This window comes from Antedon bifida, chromosome 7 (assembly GCF_963402885.1).
Source record: "Antedon bifida chromosome 7, ecAntBifi1.1, whole genome shotgun sequence".
NCBI lineage: Eukaryota > Metazoa > Echinodermata > Crinoidea > Comatulida > Antedonidae > Antedon > Antedon bifida.
Window position 1 is genome coordinate 21,120,952 of NC_136232.1, and position 19,414 is coordinate 21,140,365.

The 19,414-nt window shown below is 33.9% G+C and overlaps 2 protein-coding genes across 6 annotated transcripts in view; both read left to right on the top strand.

Moving 5' to 3' along the window:
* The window catches only part of LOC144848547 (ras-related protein Rab-39B-like), a 103,991-nt gene that overhangs the window by 47,949 nt on the left and 36,628 nt on the right, over positions 1 to 19,414 (top strand). The window lies entirely within an intron of this gene.
* The window catches only part of LOC144848456 (uncharacterized), a 44,425-nt gene continuing 32,764 nt past the window's right edge, over positions 7,754 to 19,414 (top strand). For 3 of the 5 annotated variants that reach the window (XM_078705189.1, XM_078705194.1, XM_078705193.1), the window contains exon 1: positions 16,459 to 16,663. The gene's annotated coding sequence lies outside the window, so the exon portion shown is untranslated. Of the gene's footprint in view, positions 7,953 to 13,031; positions 13,085 to 16,458; positions 16,664 to 19,414 lie in introns of those variants that run through there. The other 2 variants (XM_078705192.1, XM_078705190.1) reach the window with 2 other exon arrangements.

Sequence of the window (19,414 nt, forward strand, 5' to 3'; positions counted from 1 at the left end):
GGTTGTATGTAGGAGATCAGTTAGAATTACGATCACTTGCTATTGCAAATAATGATATCGGAAACATTGATGGCAATTTGTTGGATAATTTCTTGAGTAAATCCCCTAAGCTGCTTAAACTTTGCATGCAAAATTGTAAACTATCGGGTGACGTAATAAATAAAATGTTGAGGTTGTATGTAGGAGATCAGTTAGAATTACATGAGCTACATATCAATGACAATAATTTCGGTGACATTAATGGTGCTTTGCTGGGTAATTTCTTGAGTAAGTCTCATCATATACTCTTTGCTTAGAAGATTGTAAACTATTAGGTGACGTAATAAATGAAATGATGAGAGTATATGCAGTTGATGTGTCACAGTTACAATTACTTAATATTGCGAATAATGATATCAAAAGCATAGATGGCAATTTACTAGGTAATGTCATGAGTAAATCTCCTAAGCTGCTTAAACTTGATATGTATAATTGTAAACTATCGGATGATGTAATGAATAAAATGCTCAGAGTATATACAAAAGATGAGTTACAATTACAAGAACTTCATGTTTACAATAATAATGTTAGTGACATCGACGGTACTTTATTTGGTACTTTATTAAATAAGTCACCAAAGCTGTGTGTACTTAACATGAATAATTGTAAACTGCCATGTAACGTTATAAGTAGAGTGCATGTAAGCGGCTTACAAGTGCTTGACATTGGAAATAATGATATCAGTGACATTGATGGTATTTTACTCGGAAGTACTTTGAATAACTCGTCTAAGCTGCGTACACTCAACATGAATAATTGTAAACTACAAGGTAATATAATGAATGAAATAATCAGAGAGTTTGCAAGAGATGAGTTACAATTGCATGAGCTTTATGTTGGGAATAACTACTTCAGTGACATTGACGCTACTCTACTGTGTACTTTAGTGATTATCTCTCCTAAACTGCGTATACTTGATATGAACAATTGCCAACTATCAGATGATGTAATGCATACACTGACCAGAGCTAAACCAAAAGAATTGCAATTGTTTACTAACAATAATGATATCAGTGACGATGAGAGCGATAGGATTATTCGTTCCATTGATTTGTGTAATGACATATTAAGAACGTCGTCATTAGATGAGTTACCGAGCTTTCTACAACCGTTTTTGTCAAATATCAATCTGAATACTTTTCACCAGTATTTTTTGAGTAAACACAACAGTGAAATTGGAGTAAATATATTGGTTAGTGACTTAATGAATGAAATGATGGGAGAGGTTAGATTGGGTAATATCTTAGAGCAGCTTACTCACCAGCCCGATGTGCATGATACACACATTAATTACTCATAAGATTAATCTGTGTATTACTTCATCACACTTCCTAAACATTCTTAAAGAAGTAAAATGAATATACTTGATAAAACAAAGATAATTTATGTGATTTTAACATGCCAACTTCTTTGAACAATGTGCACTCTCATATCTTATTTCCTGTCAAACATTACGATACTATTGCCTAGTAATACCGACTTTAATAATATAAAAAATAATGACATGAATGCGTGGCGTGAAGTTGTGGAGTTAGATTTAAATATATTTAGATGTTTTGTTGCTTTCAATACTCACATGATTGTGCATTAGGCCTAATACTAAGGCACGGCTTATAGGAAACCAGAAAACAATTTCTAATTTATTTTTTATATACATTTTGTTAATATGAACCAGAAATAACATTTTAAATGATTATTACTTTAATTAAAAATACAACTTGCAAATGCTTCATGGGGTTAATTGAATGAACGCGTTCGAGTTAATAACACAAACTACGCCCTCAATTTGATTGACGGTAAAGTACATATTGTAGTTTATTATCGTTCTAAACATTGTAATTGTGTAGGCCCTAAATACGTTCAATAATATTATTGTGAATTATAACATTATATAACTATATATTATATTAAACTATATTATAATAAGTGATAATGTAACTGCATACGTTTTTAAATACATTTTTCTTTATTCAATAATAATGCATATGTGTATAATTATTAGAAAATGTATACATTATAGTTATATTAGTGTTATATGCTGAATAGTAATACTTGTATAGAGTATTTACATGAAATAATATTTTTTTTTAGCAAACTATATATTACAGTACTCGTTTTACTACATTTACGCTAAGTTTTCATTAATTTTTCACGTTTTATTGTTCACACACAGATCTCAGAGTAATAATATGTTACAATTTGCGTGTTAGTAAGAATAAGCTTTAGTAAGAATGTAAGATATCGTATAATATACAGGAATATGTAGTTAGAGGCAAATATGTTATAGTGTAGTTTTTTTGTACGAATATCCACAGTATAGAAAACTTTGTATAACAATTAATTAAATACGTACTTGTTAAGAAGGTTTAAATAGGTCTATGTTATACTTATTAATAGATTTTAGTTATCGTGAAGTGGCACAACACACCTTTAGTACAGTATAGTAGTAGTAGTTAGTAGTCGTACAGTATAGTAGCTAATAATAAGTTTAACTTTTATTTATTCCGTTTTAATGGGCATAGTTTGTTCATGTTTAAGAATGTTTGTTTGTATATACTATATTATAATTTATGATTGAATAATGATAATAAAAACAAATTGAAATGATTGCACAAAATGTTGTTAAATGTATACGAATCATGTCGTGGTTTATGATAAAGCAAATGAAACCAAACGTATGTAAACACAGATACAGCAATACCATGATGATGATGATGACGACGATTATGATGATAATAATGATGATGACTACGATGAACGATCAACGATGATGAAGACGATGAAGACGATGATGACGATGATGACGATGATAATGATGATGATAACGATGACTACGATGAACGATCAACGATGATGAAGACGATGAAGACGATGATGACGATGATGACGATGATAATGATGATGATGATGACGATGACGACGACGATTATGATGATGATGATGATGATGGTGATGATGATGATGACTACGATGAACGATCAACGATGATGAAGACGACGATGATGATGACGACGATTATGATGATGATGATGACGATGACTACGATGAACGATCAACGATGATGATGATGTTGATGATGATGACTACGATAAACGATCAACGATGATGAAGACGACGATGATGATGAAGACGACGATTATGATGATGATGATGACGGTGATGATGATAATGATGACAACGATGACTACGATCAACGATGACGATGACGACGATGATGATGATGACGACGATTATGATGATGATGATGACGATGACTACGATGAACGATCAACGATGATGATTATTTTAAGCCTGTTTTCCTGTTGACGTTATTCGACGCTATCGTTAACAATAATCGGCGTTCTCCTACGTAATCATTGAAATGTTAACGATTTACAGGAAAAGGTACTTGCTATCGTTATCATTTCAACTTGATTGTTTTCAAACGATCATCGTTGAACTGTTAACGACTAACGACGATAGCGTCGAATAACGTCGACAGGAAAACAGGCTTTAGTGATGAGGATGATGATATTAGATATAATATTCAAAGAGCGTTTTCAGTACTCCAAAACGCTTATGGCTGTCAGCTGAACGTTTTCTATACTTTGATGATAAGCGTCTAATCAGGGTGAACTAGCTACAGGCGTATCGTAATAGCATACACAATACGCTTATACATGCTGAACGTCTCCTATACTTTGACGATAAGCTTTGAAAAGTAACTACAACGTATACTGTAACGGTACAGTAACGGAACGACGTCTAATCAGGGTGAACTAGCTACATGCGTATCGTAATAGCATACACAATACGCTTATACATGCTGAACGTCTCCTATACTTTGACGATAAGCTTTGAAAAGTAACTACAACGTATACTGTAACGGTACAGTAACGGAACGACGTCTAATCACGGAAAACTGCAGACGTAGCGTAATAGTATACACAGTACGCTTATTATAATACATGTCAGCTGAACGTTTTCTATACTGTGACAATAAGCTTTGAAAAGTAACTACAACGTATACTGTAACGGTACAGTAACGGAATGACCTCTAATCACGGAAAACTGCAGACGTAGCGTAATAGTATACACAATACGCTTATTATAATACATGTCAGCTGAACGTTTTCTATACTGTGGCAATAATAGGCTTTGAAAAGTAAATACAACGTATACTATAACGGTACAGTAACGGAACGACGTCAAACTACCACTGTGCACTACTATACCCATTTTGGTAGCACTATGGCACAGTGATAATAAATATGATTAGTTTACCACTGTGCGATCCTATGCCCTTATTGGTAGCACAGGACGCACAGTGATAATAAATAGGATTTAGTTTACCAATGTGTGCTACTATACCCATTGGTAGCACTAGCGCACAGTGTTAATAAATATGATTAGTTTACCACTGTACGCTTCTATATCCATTTTGGTAGCACTAGCGCAAAGTGTTAATAAATAGGATTAGTTTACCACTGTGCGCTACTATACCCATTTGGTAGCAGTAGCGCACAGTGATAATAAATAAGATTTAGTTTACCACTGTGCGCTACTATACCAATTTGGTAGAACTAGCGCACAGTGTTAATAAATAGGATTTAGTTTACAACACTGTGCGCTACTATACCATGTTGGTAGCACTAGCGCACAGTGATAATAAATAGGATTTATAACTTCGTTCTTTATTTATCCAAAAATTAAAACAAATACATATAACGTTATAATATATAAAACATTTAAATAATTGCAATTAAGGAACAAACATAAAGGTACCAACTGCTACTCTTCTGCCATTTAACAAAACTTTATTGGAGACTGCATTATGCTTAGTTTCCACTAGACACGAAAGGCAATGACGTAAGCTTAACGCAATTGATTTGAACAATCACAAGCAATGTGAGCTGGTGATTTGTCAACTGGCTTGTGTTGTGTTATTAAAACCACAGGACACGTACATATGGATGAATATATAAACACAATTCGTTTGACTTGTTGGAACTGGGTTTCCTCACCATGAACAGAAAATCGGGATAGAAACTAATAATACCTTGATGGTAGAGCTGAAATGACTTGTGGCTAGTATCCATTGCAACTGAGATTGATCCAGCAGTGGCTACAGCTCTCTTTAGTTCTGTTTCGCTGCCTGACTGGACATCTGTGTAACCGGTATCAGTGATAACAACAAGGCTAGCATCAAACTTGCATTTAACATCCTAAAGTTTACATTATTTTAACATACGTTATGTATGTAATACTTTAGCGGAGTATTTCTGTATTTATTAAAAACAGATTGACGCATTGAATAATAATGGACAAACATTGGTTATAATATTAAATGTGTATAAAATGACTTTTCCTCACCTGGAATTACTTCAAGAAAATACTACAATGCCAACATGTTTTAATGTGAAAACAATAAGTATATATATATATATTGATAAGGCGGAGTTGCAACTGACGAACAAAAAAAAAAGAAATGTTTAAAGGCTTACGCTTGGTTCCCACTAGAACGTAACGCAAGGACGTAAACGCAACGCAAGCGTTTTAACCAATGACAAGCGAAGTTATAGACAGTTAGCAATCACAAGCGAATGAGCCATCGCTTGTGATTGGTCAATTCACTTGCGTTGCGTTACGTCCCTGCGTTGCGTCGCTAGTGGGAACCACGCTTCATTACTATCCCTGATAAAAATTCAAATATACAGTAAGTTTAAGCGGTTATAAGTTACGGCGTAACTGTGATATAAAGTGTTTATTTAGTCAATACTAGCATAATCAGCATACATTGTATTTCAAAAGGCATACCGATTGAATATACAGAGCCCAGCCAGACAATACACCATATCTGTGATTGATCAGTGAAATAGAACTAATACTTTGCAAAAGTGAGATATCATTATACAAACACAAACACAAAATACACTGCTATAGGCTTTATGATTTTTTGTTTGAATTTGTTGTCAATTATTAAAAGGAGTTATCAAGGACCATAATGTGTTAAAACAAAATTCTATTTTAAAATAGTTTTATGTTAAAAAATGTAAAATTGTCCTCATCTTTTGTATGTATTGACAAAGTTGGAATTCCAAAGAGATAACATAAAAGAAAGATATTTTACTATTGACGCATATTCGTATAAGCGATTTCTGCTATAACTGCTGGTCTGCTTTAAAAAAAAGATGAAACTTGTCTAATGAATAATAATGACGAGTTATCGCAATTTTAGTAAATAAGATTTGTTACTTTTATTCTGCTCTAATACTCTGATAAAAATAATGTCTGTATCTGAATAATAGTGGTTCAATATTGTGAATCAGTGATTATTACTATAACCATGGACTATTGGCAGTGACCCAGGTATTTGATTTGTACCACAGTCGTTTCAATCCTGCTACTGTTGTTAATATTGCAAAGTAAGCAAGCAAGTTCTAGACCAATTGTATTACAGCACTAAAGAATTTGCAGGTCTATTATTTAAGTTACCTTGCGTGAGAAGTTTGATATGCATGATTTACATGATACAATTATACAAATAACATGTCAGAAGTAAATATTTTCATTAAAATCACCCGTATTCTAGCAGGCTTCCCTAATTTCAATATTCTAGTAGTACACTTAGATACATTTATGAGATCAAAGGTATTGATCAGAGAAATGGAACTGATACTCTACGAAATCAGAGCTTCATTAGAAGCATAGTTTAAGAAAAAACTATAACAAGCCCAAACACAAAGATTGGCTTTTTGTAGTTCAACAAGGTCTCAATTGGAATCTTCGACTTTTTATGTTCGTTTTTTATGTATATATTTTATTGTTAGTCTTTGTTCAAAATGTTTGAATCTGTTCTAAATTGATTTAAGGAGGAATTAAGAACCAGAATGTGGCACTTGCTATTGGTGTATTTCATGTTTGATGCGAGTAGAATAATCATGTATTAGTCTTAGATTTTACTGTAGGTCATAGACGTGACACTAACTAATTTATTTAAACATATTTTTCCTTCCGCCTCATATTATCATTTATCATTTTTCATACAATCAGCGAAGAGACCCATACTATTCAGTTGTGATAAAGTTTATTAACCCTGGAATATTCTGGTACGTGTCTATAAAAGGATACGATAGGCTCTGCCAAATCTGTTATTAACATTCCTTTTGTTAAACATATTTCGTATGTTATTGTTGGACGTTCTTTGTAAAATACACACAGGGTTCAAGTTACTGCATTCAAGTATTACATTAGGCCTACATCGTATGTCCTATCCGAAATTGAGGTAATAAAGTACATTGTGAATTAAAACTACATTATGGACAATTTTCAGATTTCTAAACCCAACAAAGTGATTAAATTAAAAGAGGTGTTTGTTTAATAGAAAATGAAAATGTTAAAAAAAATATTGCACTTGTTCAATTCTGTGTCGGGGAAAGTGTACTATCATCTGATTCGTGATGACCAAGGGAGATTCTACAGTTTATTAGTCAGCATTTTTATACTTGCTTTTGGGTGATTTTATTCATTATTATACGTTCGTCTTGCTATTTTAGCAAATCATTTATGGACATAGGGGTTAGCATAACGTGTTACCTGTTTGACGCCTTTGTATTCATCAACTATTATTATATCCTAATATCCAGGTCTTTTAAAATCTTGTTATTGTTATTTGTTTTCTTATATTTCATTGGTTGAATCTATTATTGTGATTACTACAATATCATAACGGGTATTTGTATTTAGTATCAGGAGTTCAGAATCATTTGAGATCTGAAAACCATTGATGTCAACTACGAATTATATTGTGCATACGCTACGCAACCACCAAAACAGGGAAGAGTGAGACTCACTCATTTCCTCACTCTTCCCTGGTAGCAAGCTAACGTTACAGAGAAACTATACTTTGTGTTATTCTACATCATCAGAAAGAGGTTAGTGGCCTAAGATTTTGCGAAACTATTTTTTGAAAGTTGTTTGATAAATTATTGGCTCCTAAAATCCTGAAATTGAGCTATTTTTCTAAATAAAATTAGATAAAATGAATCTAGATAATTTTAAATTAATTAACTGATTTCAGTTATAATTTATTGTAACATAAATACTAAGGTGAAACGAAAAGAGAAAATCTCTATTCAATAATATGAGTTATGTAATGTGTAACAGTAAGTTAAGTAACGATGTGGAAAAAAAACTCGCCCCAAAGAGAGACTCAAATTCAGACTCTATAGATGATTTGGAGGAATAGGTATAGCCAACCTTACTAAATACTCAAAATGTTCAGTTACGCAATATACCCATTGAGACCCTATGCCATTCTCTGAATAAGGCTGCATGCATGCATTGACAATACCACGTCATCGTTATATTTTGTGAATTTTAATTGTATTAGGGAAAACGCTGTATTAATAATTAGACAGAATATTTTTTCGGCTTTAACATAATCTAAATACCTAACTAATATGGCATAGACAATAAAAGCTCACCATACACTAAAGGCGTTCTGTAAGAAATAGTCCGAGCATATTTTATTATGGCGCATGGACCCAGAATCCTGGACCTATATTAGTATAAGCCTGGTATTTGATTTGCGTATCCGGACAACTACTCCCTGGACAATTACCACCCGGACAACTACCACCCGGACAATGACCCCCCTAGGACAACTACCACCCGGACAATTACCCCCTATGACAACTACCCTCTAGGATAACTACCCCCTTAGGACAACTCCCACCCGGACAACTACCCCCTACGACAACTACCCTCTAGGACAACTACCCCCTAGGACAACTACCCTCTAGGACAACTACCCTCCTAGGACAACTACCCTCTAGTCCAACTGCTATGCCCCTAGGACAACTACCCCTCTAGAACAACAACACTCTCTAAACAACCACATCTACACCTTAGGTTATAATTACGATCTTGTAAAACTTACTGAACTTCAAAACATAGGGAGAGAGATTGATCTTAAATGAAAGACTGTTTGATTGACTGGTGCAGCTAGGTAAACTGTATGTTCCTAGATTTATATATGTTTTGAAGTTCAGTAAGTTTTACAAGATCGTAATTATAACCTAAGGTGTAGATGTGGTTGTTTAGAGAGTGTTGTTGTTCTAGAGGGGTAGTTGTCCTAGGGGCATAGCAGTTGGACTAGAGTGTAGTTGTCCTAGGAGGGCAGTTGTACTTATTTCATTTTATTCTTTTTCTACAGAACAGAACCTCCTAATTTTAAAACCTAAAGAATAATTATATCCATGATATGTTTATGACTTATATACTTGTTTCATTTTATTCCAATTCGTTTTCTACAGCAAAGAACCTCCTAATTTTACTTTAAATTAAAAAAAAACCTACACTATTAATCAATTGATTACATTAGACCATTTGAAAATCAATCTCTCTCTCCCCCGTTTGACAGTTCATACATTTCTTAGTCTTCCTATTATGAAAACATAGCTAACTGCGCCAATTGAGGAAATCGTTTTTCATAGTTTGTCCTAGAAGTTTAAAAAAAATAAATATCGCTACAGTTATTACAAAATAGACTACAAATCTTAGGTACATACGTCGATATTTTAAGAATTTTACGTCAAATATTATTAAATGTATAGTGTGGTACAACGCCCTCGTAGTCCCCTCTTCACACACAATTCAGGCGTTTCTATACAAAGCCGCCCAATACAAAGTCACCCCATGGCAAAGTCGCCCCAAAATAAAGTCGCCCAGACACAGTCACCCCAACGCAAAGTCGCTCCATCGCAAAGTCGCCCCAACGCAAAGTCGCCCAATCGCAAATCCCCCCATCGCAAAGTCGCCCACGGTTTTATTTCGGTATGAAGCGCCTCCGCTAGTACGCTGTTTTAATCATATCGGTTGCGTTTGATGTCGATCGCGTTGTTACTGTCTTTGGTCGCACTAAATGTCGTATACATTATAATTTTTATCCTATTAGGCCTATATACATAATTTGTATCATACATATTAAGGTGAAATGGAAAGCGGAAAACTCTATTTTAATAATACATGATTCACGTAATGTGAAGCAGTAAGTTAAGTAAAAAAAAAAAACTTGCCCTAAAGAGAGATTCAACACTTTCAGACTATTCTTTAGATGATTTGAAGGAATGGGTATAGCCAACCTAGGTCAATATTCTAAATGTTCAGTTACTCAAAATAATTGTTTATGGAGATCCTACGCCATTCCCTTAAAAATGCTGCATGTATGAATTGACATTCTATTGATATATTGATATACTGAAAACTATGCACACGACCCTATACTACCTCATTTATTTTGTCGATCACAGCCTAACATATCATAATGAATATTAATTTTATTACAGAAAGCACTGCTTTAAAAATTAAACAGAATAATATATTTTGACTTTTACAAATACCTAATATGACATTGGTTGTAATATTCGTACTTACACTAAATGCGTCCTGGTTTATACGAACGAAGTAAGAAATGGTCCGAGCATATTTTGATATGATGGTATGGTTTAAGTTCTTGAATGTGGATGTAAAAGTGTATACACTTTATATATAAGCATATATATAAATCCAAAGGCAAATTACTTATAAAATGACAATGCTGTGGGTATCAGTGGCTGGGTCTCAATGGAGATACAAAAAAAAAGGGAAAAGCTAAATCAAAACGATAAAGTCAAACAGCCAGAAAAGTTAGCAGAGCTTTCGGGCAACACTAGCCCTTCATCAGTGCAAGTGCATAAGCATATATATATATATATATTTATCTCTACATATTTGTTGAATTTGTAGTATGTTCACGTCCGATTTGATAGCAATAGCAATGTTTCCATTAGTATAGTACAATAAATATAATAATAATACATTTTGGAACTAGTCAAATGGCCAAGCGCCGTTTACCGTACCTAAAGAGCCAACAACATCGGCAAGGGTTCGAGGCTCCTAGTTCTGATGGAGGAACAAGTCTTCTGGGATAAGGACTATAAACCGTAGGTCCAGTGTACACAGTTATAACCTGTATGCACTTTAATGAACCCAGTTCATTATTCGAGAAGAGTAAGGGGATACCCCGGTGAACTGGTTCACAAAATAGCCCCTGTATCAGGGGGATTACCACCTATCTGATAGGATAGTGATAAATTTACTATTGGTAATTCTTGGCCAAATTGCCTAAAGATATAAAATAAAAAAAATAAATAAAAATAGTTGTACACGCGCTGCAATATAAAACTGTAAAATTGTCTTCATCTTTTGCATATATTTACAAAGTGGGAATTCCGAAGAGATAACATAAAATTAATACAATGCTGGCCTGTTTTATAAAAGTAGGAAACGTGTCTATTGATTAATAATGATGATTTATCGCAATTTTAGAAAATAAGATCTGTTACTTTTATTCTGTTTTAATGTTCTGTATCTGAATAATAGTCGTTCAATATTGTGAATCAGTGATTATTGCTATAACCATGGACTATTGGCCTGGTATTTGATTTGTACCACAGGCGTTTCCTTCCTGCTTTTGTTATTCATATTGCAAAGTAAGCAAGCAAGTTCTAGATCAATTGTATTACAGCCCCACACAATTTGCTGGCCTATTATTTAAGTTACCTTGCGTGATAAGTTCGATATGTATAGTTTACATGATACAGTATACCAATACCATGTCAGAAGTCGATTTTCATTCATTTCCAGCCCGTTTCTAGCAGGTTCCTCTAATTTCAATAGTTCTAGTAGTAAAACTTAGATAAAGTGAGATCTAACGTACAGTATGTGATTGATCAGTGGAAATGGAACTAATACTCTTGAAAATCAGAGCTTCATTAGAAGTATCGTTTAGGAGAAACTATAAAAGGCCCACAAACACAAAGATTGGCTTTTTGTAATAGTTCAACAAGGTCTCAATTGATTCTCTCAAATGACATTTTCTTAGGATTGGAATCTTTCTAAAAAAAACGTTGGAATCTTCGACTTTTTATTTTTGTTTTTTTATGTATAAATTTCATTCTTTAGTCTTTGTTCAGAAAGTTTGAATCTGTTCTGAATCGATTTAAGAAGGAATTATGACCACGATGTGGCACTTGTAAACACCTTGTTATTGGTGTATTTCATGTTTTATGAGAGTAGAATCATCGTATATTAGTTTTAAGTCCTACTGTAGGTCATAGACGTGACACTAACTAATTTATTTAAACATTATTTTTCCTTGTGCCTCATTTGTATCATTTATAATTTGTCATACAATCAGCGAAGAGAACCCCACTATTCAATTAGGAACCCTGGAATATTCTGGTGCGTGTCTATAAAAGGAAACGATAGGCTCTGCCAAATCTGTTGTTAAAATATTTCGTGTGTTGTTGGACGTTCTTTGTATTATAAAATACAGGCAGGTGTTAAATTTGCTGCATTTGAAGTATTAAATTAGACCTACATCGTATGTCCTATCCGATACTGAGGTAAAAAAGTACATTGTGTATTAAAACCATAGAACATTATGGACAATTTCAGATTTCTACACCCAACAAAGTGATTAAAAGGGGTGTTTGTTTGATAGGAGTTAGCCAACATGTTAGAACAGATAATGCCCCTTGTTCAATGCAGTGTCGGGGAAAGTGTACTGTCATCTGATTCGTGATGTACCAAAGGAGATTCTACAGTTTATTAGTCAGCAATTTTATACTTGCGTCTTGCTAGTTTAACAAACCATTTATAGACATAGGGGTCAGCATAACGTGTTACCTGCTAGACGCCTTTGTATATTCACCAACTGTTATTATATCCTAATATCCAGGTCTTTTAAAATCTTGTTATTGTTGTTTGTTTGCTTATATTTCATTGGTTGAATCTATTATTGTGATTATTAATGCCATAAAGGGTATTTGTATTTAGTATCAGGGGTTCAGAATCATTTGAGATCTGAGAACCGTTGATGTCAACTACGGATTATAGTGTGCATACGCTACGTAACCATCAAAACAGGGAAGTGTGAGACCCGTCTCTTCACTCTTCCCTGGTAGCAGGCTAACGTTAAAGAGAAACTATACTTTGTGTTATTCTACATCATCAGAAAGAGGTTAGTGGCCTAAGATTTTGCGAAACTATTTTTTGAAAGTTGTTTGATAAATTATTGGCTCCTAAAATCCTGAAATTGAGCTATTTTTCTAAATAAAATTAGATAAAATGAATCTAGATAATTTTAAATTAATGAACTGATATAATTTATAATTTATTGTATCATAAATACTAAGGATGAAACGAAAAGAGAATATCTCTATTCAATAATATGAGTTATGTAATGTGTAACAGTAAGTTAAGTAACGATGTGGAAAACAAACTCACCCTAAAGAGAGACTCAAATTCAGACTCTTCTATAGATGATTTGGAGGAATAGGTATAGCCAACCTTACTACATACTCAAAATGTTCAGTTACGCAATATATCCATTGAGACACTATGCCATTCTCTGAATGCATGCATGGATTGACAATTTGCACACGACCCTATACCACGTCATTTATTTTGTCGACCGCACCCTAACACGTCATCGTTATATTTTGTATTATATTAATTGTATTAGAGAACACTGCATTAATAATTAGACAGAATAATATTTTCATAATCTAAATACCTAACTAATATAACATACACAATAAAAGCTCACCACACACTAAAGACGTTCTGTAAGAAATGATCCGACCATGAACCTAGAATCCTGGACATATATTAGTATAAGCCTGGTATTTGATTTGTTCCTCAGGCGTTTCTATACAAAGCCGCCCAATACAAAGTCACCCCATCGCAAAGTCGCCCAGACACAGTCACCCCGACGCCAAGTCGCCCCAACGCAAAGTCGCCCAATCGCAAAGCGCCCCATCGCAAAGTTGCCCACGGTTTTATTTCGGTATGAAGCGCCTCCGCTAGTACGCTGTTTTAATGATATCGGTTGCGTTTTATGTCGATCGCGTTGTTACTGTCTTTGGTCGCACTAAATGTCGTATACATTATAATGTTTATCCTATTAGGCCTATATACATAATTTGTATCATACATATTAAGGTGAAATGGAAAGCGGAAAACTCTATTTTAATAATACATGATTCACGTAATGTGAAGCAGTAAGTTAAGTAACTATATGGAAAAAAAACTTGCCCTAAAGAGAAACTCAACACTTTCAGACTATTCTTTAGATGATTTGAAGGAATGAGTATAGCCAACCTAGGTCAATATTCTAAATGTTCAGTTACTCAATATAATTGTCTATGGAGATCCTACGCCATTCCCTTAATAATGCTGCATGTATGAATTGACATTCTATAGATATATTGATATACTGAAAACTATGCACACGACCCTATACTACCTCATTTATTTTGTCGATCACAGCCTAACATATCATAATGAATATTAATTTTGATACAGAAAGCACTGCTTTAAAAATTAAACAGAATAATATATTTTGACTTTTACATAACAAATACCTAATATGACATTGGTTGTACTGTAATATTCGTACTTACACTAAATGCGTCCTGGTTTATACGAACGAAGTAAGAAATGGTCCGAGCATATTTTGATATGGTATGGTTTAAGTTCTTGAATGTGGATGTAAAAGTGTATACACTTTATATATAAGCATATATATAAATCCACAGGCAAATTACTTAAAAAATGACAATGCTGTGGGTATCAGTGGCTGGATCTCAATGGAGATATAAAAAAAAGGGAAAAGCTAAATCAAAACGATAAAGTCAAACAGCCAGAAAAGTTAGCAGAGCTTTCGGACAACACTAGCCCTTCATCAGTGCAAGTGCATAAGCATATATATATATTATTTCTATCTACATATTTGTTGAATTTGTAGTATGTTCACGTCCGATTTGATAGTAATAGCAATGCTTCCATTAGTATAGTACGATAAATATAATATAATAAATTTTGGAACGAGTCAAATGGCCAAGCGGTTACCTAAAGAGCCAGTAGGTCCAGTGTACACAGTTATAACCTGTATGCACTTTAATGAACCCAGTTCATTATTCGAGAAGAGTAGGGGGAATACCCCGGTAAACTGGTTCACAAAATATCCCCTGTATCAGGGGGATTACCAGATAGGACAGTGATAAATTTACTATTGGTAATTCTTGGCCAAATTGCCTAAAGATATAAAATTTAAAAAAATAAATAAAAATAGTTGTACACGCGCTACAATATAAAACTGTAAAATTGTCTTCATCTTTTGCATATATTTACAAAGTGGGAATTCCGAAGAGATAACATAAAACTAATATAATGCTGGTCTGCTTTATAAAAAGTAGGAAATGTGTCTATTGAATAATAATGATGATTTATCGCAATTTTAGAAAATAAGATCTGTTACTTTTTTTCTGTTTTAATGTTCTGTATCTGAATAATAGTCGTTCAATATTGTGAATCAGTTGATTATAACTATAACCATGAACGTAAGGCTAGTATTTGATTTGTACCTCAGGCGTTTCCTTCCTGCTATTGTTATTCATATTGCAAAGTAAGCAAGCTCGTTCTTGATCAATTGTATTACAGCCCCACACAATTTGCTGGCCTATTATTTAAGTTACCTTGCGTGAGAAGTTCGATATGTATGGTTTACATGATACAGTATACCAATACCATGGAGCTATAAAATTAAATCTAATTTTATAGCTCCATGCCAATACCATGTCAGAAGTCGATTTTCATTCATTTCCAGCCCGTTTCTAGCAGGTTCCTCTAATTTCAATAGTTCTAGTAGTAAAACTTAGATAAAGTGAGATCTAACGTACAGTATGTGATTGATCAGTGGAAATGGAACTAATACTCTTGAAAATCAGAGCTTCATTAGAAGTATCGTTTAGAAAAAACTATAAAAGGAAACGATAGGCCATGCCAAATCTGTTGTTAACGTTCCTTTTGTTAACAATATTTTGTGTGTTATTGTTGAACGTTCTTTGTATTATAAAATACAGGCAGGAGTTTAATTTGCTGCATTAAAGCATTACATTAGGCCTACATCGTATGTCCTATCCGATATTGAGGTAATAAAGTACATTGTTTATAAAAAATTGAACATTATGGACAATTTCAGATTTCTAAACCCAACAAAGTGATTAAAAACCGTGTTTTTAATGAAAATGTTAGAACAGATAATGCCCCTTGTTCAATGCAGTTTCGGGGAAAGTGTACTGTCATCTGATTCGTGATGTACCAAAAGAGATTCTACAGTTTATTAGTCAGCAATTTTATACTTGCGTCTTGCTAGTTTAACAAACCATTTATAGACACAGGGGTCAGCATAACGTGTTTACCTGTTTGAAGCCTTTATATTCACCAACCGTTATTATATCCTAATATCCAGGTCTTTTAAAATCTTGTTATTGTTGTTTGTTTGCTTATTATTTCATTGGTTGAATCTATTATTGTGATTATTACAATGCCATAACGGGCATTTGTATTTAGTATCAGGGGTTCAGAATCATTTGAGATCTGAGAACCGTTGATGTCAACTACGGATTATAGTGTGCATACGCTACGTAACCATCAAAACAGGGAAGAGTGAGACCTGTCTCTTCACTCTTCCCTGGTAGCAAGCTAACGTTACAGAGAAACGATACTTTGTGTTATTCTACATCATCAGAAAGAGGTTAGTGGCCTAAGATTTTGCGAAACTATTTTTTGAAAGTTGTTTGATAAATTATTGGCTCCTAAAATCCTGAAATTGAGCTATTTTTCTAAATAAAATTAGATAAAATGAATCTAGATAATTTTAAATTAATGAACTGATATAATTTATAATTTATTGTATCATAAATACTAAGGATGAAACGAAAAGAGAATATCTCTATTCAATAATATGAGTTATGTAATGTGTAACAGTAAGTTAAGTAACGATGTGGAAAACAAACTCACCCCAAAGAGAGACTCAAATTCAGACTCTTCTATAGATGATTTGGAGGAATAGGTATAGCCAACCTTACTACATACTCAAAATGTTCAGTTACGCAATATATCCATTGAGACACTATGCCATTCTCTGAATGCATGCATGGATTGACAATTTGCACACGACCCTATACCACGTCATTTATTTTGTCGACCGCACCCTAACACGTCATCGTTATATTTTGTGAATATTCATTGTATTAGAGAACACTGCATTAATAATTAGACAGAATAGTATTTTTTCGGCTTTAACATAATCTAAATACCTAACTAATATGACAACAATAACAGCTCACCACACACTAAAGGCGTTCTCTAAGAAAAGATCCGAGCATGAACCTAGAATCCTGGATATATTAGTATAAGCCTGGTATTTTATTTGTTCCTCAGGCGTTTCTATACAAAGCCGCCCAATACAAAGTCACCCCATCGCAAAGTCGCCCAGACACAGTCACCCCGACGCAAAGTCGCCCCATCGCAAAGTCGTCCCAACGCAAAGTCGCCCAATCGCAAAGCGCCCCATCGCAAAGTCGCCCCATCGCAAAGTCGCCCACGGTTTTATTTTGGTATGAAGCGCCGCCGCTAGTACGCTGTTTTAATCATATCGGTTGCGTTTGATATCGATCGCGTTGTTACTGTCTTTGGTCGCACTAAATGTCGTATACATTATAATGTTTACGGTATCCTATTATATACATAATTTGTATCATACATATTAAGGTAAAACGAAAAGCGGACAACGCTATTTAGTAATACATGATTCACGTAATGTGAAGCAATAAGTTAAGTAACGACATGGAAAAAAAAACTCGCCCTAAACAGAGACCCGACACTTTCAGACTATTCTTTAGATGATTTGGAGGAATGGTTATAGCCAACCTAGGTCAATATTCTAAATGTTCAGTTACGCAATATAATTGTTTATGGAGGTCCTACGCCATTCCCTTAATAATGCAGCATGTATGAATTGACGTTCTTTTGATATATTGATATACTGAAAACTATGCACACGACCCTATACTACAACATTTATTTTATCGACCACAGCCTAACATGTCATAATGAATGTTAATTTTATTACAGAAAGTACTGCTTTTATAATTAGACAGAATAATATGTTTTGACTTTTACATAACATAAATACCTAATATGACATAGGTTGTAAATGCGTCCTGGCTTATACGAACGAAGTAAAAAATGGTCCGAGCATATTTTGATATGGCATGGTTTAAGTTCTTGAATGTGGATGTAAAAGTGTATACACCTTATATATAAGCATATATATATAAATCCAAAGGCAAATTACTGAAAAAATGAAAATGCTGTGGGTATCAGTGGCTGGATCTCAATGGAGATACAAAAAAAAAGGGAAAAGCTAAATCAAAACGATAAAGCCAGAAAAGTTAGCAGAGCTTTCGGGCAACACTAGCCCTTCATCAGTGCAAGTGCATAAGCATATATATATATATAAATCCAAAGGCAAATTACTGAAAAAAATGACAATGCTGTGGGTATCAGTGGCTGGATCTCAATGGAGATACAAAAATAAAGCGAAAAGCTAAAACAAAACGATAAAGTAAACAGCCAGAAAAGTTAGCAGAGCTTTCGGGCAACACTAGCCCTTCATCAGTGCAAGTGAGGGAATTTGGATAAAGTCATAGCATATGAGTTGGCAAGTGCTGCCTGGGTGGACAGGAATAAAAGAAATATAACAATAGAAACAGCGTGTTGGTATATATATATATATATATATATATTTCTCTCTACATATTTGTTGAATTTGTAGTATGTTCACGTCCGATTTGATAGCAATAGCAATGTTTCCATTAGTATAGTACGATAAATATAATATAATACATTTTGGAACGAGTCAAATGGCCAAGCGGTTAAGGCAGGGGCGCCGTTTACCGTACCTAAAGAGCCAACAACATCGGCAAGGGTTCGAGGCTCCTAGTCTTCTGTGATAAGGACTATAAACCGTAGGTCCAGTGTACACAGTTATAACCTGTGTGCACTTTAAAGAACCCAGTTCATTATTCGAGAAGAGTAGGAGGATACCCCGGTGAACTGGTTCACAAAATAGCCCCTGTATCAGGGGGATTACCACCTATGTGATAGGACAGTGATACATTTACCATTGGTAATCCTTGGCCACATTGCCTAAATATATAAAATAAAAAAAAATAATAAAAATAGTTGTACACGCGCTCCTACAATATAAAACTGTAAAATTGTCTTCATCTTTTGCATATATTTACAACGTGGGAATTCCGAAGAGATAACATAAATCTAATATAATGCTGGCCTGCTTTATAAAAAGTAGGAAACGTGTCTATTGATTAATAATGATGATTTATCGCAATTTTAGAAAATAAGATATGTTACTTTTATTCTGTTTTAATGTTCTGTATCTGAATAATAGTCGTTCAATATTATGAATCAGTGATCGTTG